Here is a 5,930-nt window from a genome sequence, read left to right on the forward strand (position 1 = left end):
CTGGTGCCGTTAAGAAAGGGCTCAGCAGCCACAGGCACGTTCAGGCGCCTCACGAGCTGAAAAGTCCCGAGGTCTCCTCCAGGTACCGACGATCTGGTCTGGGACGGGTTTTGGGCCGTCTGTGCAGCCCTTAAAGGCCGAAGCCGTGTCACTGTAGTCCTTAAGCGGTGCATGGCGGCAGATCAGCCACAGCTCCTCACTCAACCCCACCCCCGACCTCCTGCAGCAGTAATGTCCCAACTGGGGAGACTCGCTCAGCTCCTTTCACTCCCGTCCGAACCAAAGGAGCTGGTTTTCTCCCACAACAAATCCTGCTTCTTGCCTTCTCCCCACTCTCATCAGGGTCCAGCTGAGCCTAAAAGTAAAGTTGTTTGTTAGAGGAAGTTTTCATTCTTCTTCAGTGGTGCCACTTGTGAGAAGATCAGACAGAATCAGACAGTTTGTGCTCATGAATCTCTGTTAAAATCAGAGGTGAATGGATTAAAATCAGATTGTACGTTTATAAATGTATTAGTTACGGAATCAAAAATAAATACATAAATAAAAAGAAAGAAATAAACTCCATGCTTCAATCCAATTCTGTTCTTTGTTTAAGATTGTCACTATTTGAAGTCTGTTATAAATCCTACACCACTCGCCAAGGTTTTATCAAACTCTTGAATAAATAATAATCAGATGTACATCTACAACTGATCTCATGCAATACTGCAAATTGTGAATAATGTAAAAAATTACTCAGAGCCCAATACAAGTAATCACTATTTGGACCTCAGTGACACACAAACGCATAAAGAACAATTGTTTCTGGTCTTTTTTATGGCGTTTAATAACAAAGAAAAGCATAAACCTGTTTTATTTATTCATAAAAAATAACTGTTTCATTTGTAAACATATAATAAGAGCTTCGAAACCCAAACAGTTCTCTTCATTATAGTAAACATTTCATTACAGCTGTGACCTTTAATATTTGTTTTCAAATCTTTTTAGTAATAAAAATATCACTTTGTCCCTAAATGCAGACAGGAGAAATAATAATGTTCCATATACTCATTTTACTGTCATTCACGAGAATAAATACATTAATAATGATAAAATAAACTCGAATTAAAAACAGCAACAACCTCTAAAATCTGTAATACATTTTGGCAACATGACTTTAGAAAGTTGTTTCTGTGATGAGTGAACTACTGATAAATTCACATTACTCAGATAAAGTTTGACTCCAACCTTGCGGTGAACTCAAAGACGAATCGAATGACTTAAAGATGCTGAAGTGAAGGATTAGTTTTTACTCTGAACGCAGCGGGGCAAACAACAAATTGACTATTCAATCCTGGGTGACGGAGCGCGATAGCTCAAACCAAACCAAAGCGTCACGCGCGGCGCTCATTTAAACTTTACATTTTGTTTCTACCAAACTTAAACACAAGCTGAGCTCAAAATTCAATTTATTACCTTTTTTAAATTATTTCTTGTCGGTGCTGGCGCGGCTGCTCCCTCCTGCTGCCTCTGGCGCTGCTGTTGAATGAGGAGGAAACTCGGCGGATTTCTGAGCGCGCGATTGGGCTCGATCGGTTACGTCACGCTGCCCGTGACGTCAGAGGACGAGAGCGAAGCAGCAAGAAGAAAAACTGAAAGGACATGTTCACATGTGTGGCCTCTGTCAGGGACATGAGTTTTACAAATAACAAGATAACACCGCAACACAACAGCATATCAGACTTTTCTGCCCCAATAAAAAAATAAATTTTACTTTCAGTATTAAAATGACCGGGTACAGTAGGCTGCTAAAGTGTCTTTCTGTCTTGTTGCCTTACAGACTGGAATTTAAATGGATTTTCAATTTGATTATTAGTAAGGGAAGCAAAATTCCGCAAATGGGGCAAAAGACTAAAACAAAAGTGGTGCGATCATTTCAATTCCATAACATTGAAGCTCAAACCAATCTTGAATTGGACTGAATCCAAAAGGTAATCAGTTGTAGGTATACATCCAAACATTACTCTCTGAGAGATTTACTCAGATCTGTCAACTGGTTCATGAGATATTTTGTTAACAGACAGTCTTGACTCACACAGTTAATGCCAAAGTTTTGAGTAAAGATTTTGTTGCGCTCAGAGTGTGAGCTGAGACGCCAGATTTGAGCTCAACAGCTGTAAATTTGATTGAGTTACACCCATTAATGTGTTAGCTAATGCTGATTATCTGTGGCAGCAGCCATCTTGATTGGGGTTGACTCCAAAAAGTTAATCAGTTGTACATCCAATCATTACTCTCTGAGTTTCTTTAAAATCTGCCCATGGGCTCGCACACAAACACAGACAAAAACAACATCGCCCTTGTACCTTAAGAGATAATAAAAAAGAAATAGAAATAGAAATAGAAACAAAACGTAAAACAATGATCAAAAAAAGTACATACATAAAAGTGAAAATCCCTAAGCTATAAACTAGCTAAATTCACACACAAATCATAAAAGCAGCTCACATTTATGTTCAAAAATAACAATAAAAAAACTGCAATATCTCCCAGAAGTGTAAGGATAATATTTAAAACCACAGTTAAGAGAATCCAACAAAAGACATATCTTACTCTGATTACATGAAAGCTTGTCACATCTTTAATCTCACATTGAGGGAACAAACTTACAATCATTATCTGTTTGATCAGCACATACAGACGGATTACAACTGTAATTTACAGGGTTAATGAGTAATCGTTTTGCCGGGTTTTTTTAAAGTGTGATTAAACAGGTTGGAAATTAGTCAGTGCATGATCACAGAAAGCATTCCTGAAAGTGGAACGTGTTACAAGAAGTAAAACTCTTGGAAAACTGGTTCCAGTACTTCTGCATTCTGCAGCAGTGGTAATGTATGTGATGTTAATGTAGGTTAATGTTGTTTTGGCAACAAAACTCTATTGGTGATGCAAATTACACTTTTTGTGATGCAAATAAAGACACAGGAAGTCTTTAATGCTTTAGGAGGTAACTCACATTCCACACATGCTTGACCCTTAGAGCTTGGATCTAAGAGGCAGTGAAAGATCTACACGACTAGAAATGCTTGTGTAAATTGTCTCAGTCACCCAGGAAACGGTGATCCTCGCTTGCTTTTTGATGATTGATGATGTTTTGCTTTCTATCTGAAGAGCTTTTCCATTTTAGAACTGATAGGTGCCAAGCGCCAGGGCGATAAGCAGTTGATAAAAGGGATAGTCCGAGTAAACCTTTGGACTGACTAGACACGCTGATCGGGCAGAGCGATACGTTCTCAGCCTCAGCACCATCATGACGTCACACATGGTCCACGCTCCGCACACATACATTAGTAAGACGGGCATTGTTCGGATGAGAAAACAGCACCAAACCAAACAAAAGGTGTCCTGCAAAAGTGTAATGGCTATGTTGTTTTTGAGAACAAGTTGTTTTATAAGCCTGAAAAAGTTTATAAAAGTGGCCCTTATTTGGCTAGCCCTTGGCCTGATGGATGAAGACTTTTGCCCTTTCCTCCATATTTCATGCTCTGTGACTGATATGGCGCTAACTCCTGATAACTACAGAACATCACTTCAAAACTAACCAGACTATTCCTTTAAATATTCACGATTTTCAGTTCTGAAATGAGAAATCTTCTTTAATTAGAGGAAAAAATGTCTTCAGGAATCCGAGCAAAAGTCCACCTGCCTTCAGTTAAACACATCAGGATTGGTGTGCACAAATTGCTTTATGATTTTTTCATTTTGAAACAGAGGTGTTATTGAGCTTGTAAACTATTTAGATCAGAACAACACTTTACAACAGAACGAGGTTTGGAGAAAACCTTCCAAGTCAAATTTACGTCTGTTGATTCAGTCGGTGTATAACCTCACGAACTCTGTTTAGATAAACAAGAGTTGTGACCTATTGTACTTTTACATCAAGTACATCAAGTACATTTGTGTTCTGTTAACAGAGGGATTTCTCCTTTCCTGGCAACACCCTGAGAAGAGCAATAAAAACCAACCTTTGTCCTCCTGACACTGATTACACAAAGCGCATAATAATGGACCTCAGATCCACGCAACAATAACATCGCTGTCCCCCTAATTATGGCCTTTATTTAAAAAAAGTACAAGTATACATTAAACTCTGATTTGTAGATGGTAAATTGTTACTACTGTTGCACCAGTGGGCTAAATGGGCTGTTGCAGCAGAAGGAATGAACAGTTTAAAATGTTTACATGTTTGCAGTGTAAAAAACATTCTGAGCACAGCAAAAAAAATAGCATTTCTAAATGTTTTTATTGCCAATTTACTTGGTATTTAATGGTTTGTGTATTGTGTCTGATCTTCTTTATAAAACACTACATCAGGGCTAGTCAATTAAATTATTAAGTGGCCCACAGTTACTGAAAGCCAACAGCTCAGGGGCCGGACATCCGGCAGCTGTTGTCGTTCCTAAAATTTAATTTTCGATAGTCCGAGGTCACATGTTCTTTACCCCTGTCATTTTAGTATCAGTATATGCTCCAAACTGGGACAATAAGGACTTTTTTATAAAGCTTTTTTCTATCTTGCCCAGTCATAACAATTACAACATAATTGTAGGAGGTGACTTCAACTGTGTTCTTGATCCTCGTCTTGACAGATCTTCCATTAAACCTCAGACCCTGTCCAAAAGTGCTAAAGTTATTAATAATTTTATGAACCGGGCTGGTCTATCTGACATATGGAGGTTTCATTCCCTAAAAAAGAAAGTGTTTTCATTTTTCTCCAATGTCCACCACACATATACACGCATTGATTACTTTTTAATAGATAACAAATTACTTGAAACCACTCGCTCATGTACATATCACAGTATAACCGTGTCAGACCATGCTGCTATCTCTTTTATTTTGGAGCTACCCGACTGCTCCAGACCCAGGCGCAACTGGAGATTTAACACTCTTCTCCTGGCAGATGAGGATTTTAATAAAAATTTGGCCTCTGAAATAGATTTCTTTCTTGAAACTAATAGCTCCCCGGAGATTAGTCATTCACTTCTATGGGAAACTCTCAAGGCATATCTACATGGACAAATAATTGCTCATTGCTCAAGAACAAATAAAGCTAAAAGTACGATCCTTAAAGATCTATCACGCTCAATTGCAGAGATTGACAAGCAATATTCAACTTCTCCTGTGCCGTCCTTGTTTAAAGAAAAGCTGCGACTGCAGGCAGAATTTGACTTACTGTCTACAGATAATGCCACACAGTTAATATTAAAGGCACGTCACAACATCTATGAATATGGGGATAAAGCGAGTAAACTCCTAGCCCATCAAATTCGGCAGAACTCGGCTTCTCGTTTAATTACTAAAATACAAGACAGTGCAGGACAAACAGTAATAAATCACGAAGGAATTAATGACATCTTTAAACAATTCTACACAAAGTTGTACACGTCCGAGAGCCAATGTGATCTGTCCCAAAAAAATTGCTTTCTTGAAAAATTAGCTTTCCCCACCATTCCCCCCGAAATTTTACCCGCACTAGATGCTGAGATATCGGTAATAGAAATTAAAAATGCAATTAAATCATTGAGGACAAACAAAACACCTGGCCCAGATGGATATTGTGCAGAATTTTATAAAAAATTTATAGATAAGCTTTCTCCACTTTTACAGGCAGTTTTTAATGAATCACTATCAGCTGGCGCTCTCCCTCCAACATTATGTCAGGCTGCAATTACTGTCTTGCTGAAAAAAGATAAAAATCCACTGCAGTGTAGTTCATATCGTCCAATCTCGCTGCTCAATGTGGACTACAAAATCTTAGCAAAAATTTTGGCCGGTAGATTGGAGAAAGTTCTGCCACAGATAGTCTCATCTGACCAGACAGGCTTTATTAAAGGAAGAAGTTCCACTGCCAATGTAAGAAGATTACTCAACATAGTACACACTCCACC

The sequence above is a fragment of the Kryptolebias marmoratus genome, linkage group LG14, assembly GCF_001649575.2.
Source record: "Kryptolebias marmoratus isolate JLee-2015 linkage group LG14, ASM164957v2, whole genome shotgun sequence".
In the NCBI taxonomy this organism is placed as follows: domain Eukaryota; kingdom Metazoa; phylum Chordata; class Actinopteri; order Cyprinodontiformes; family Rivulidae; genus Kryptolebias; species Kryptolebias marmoratus.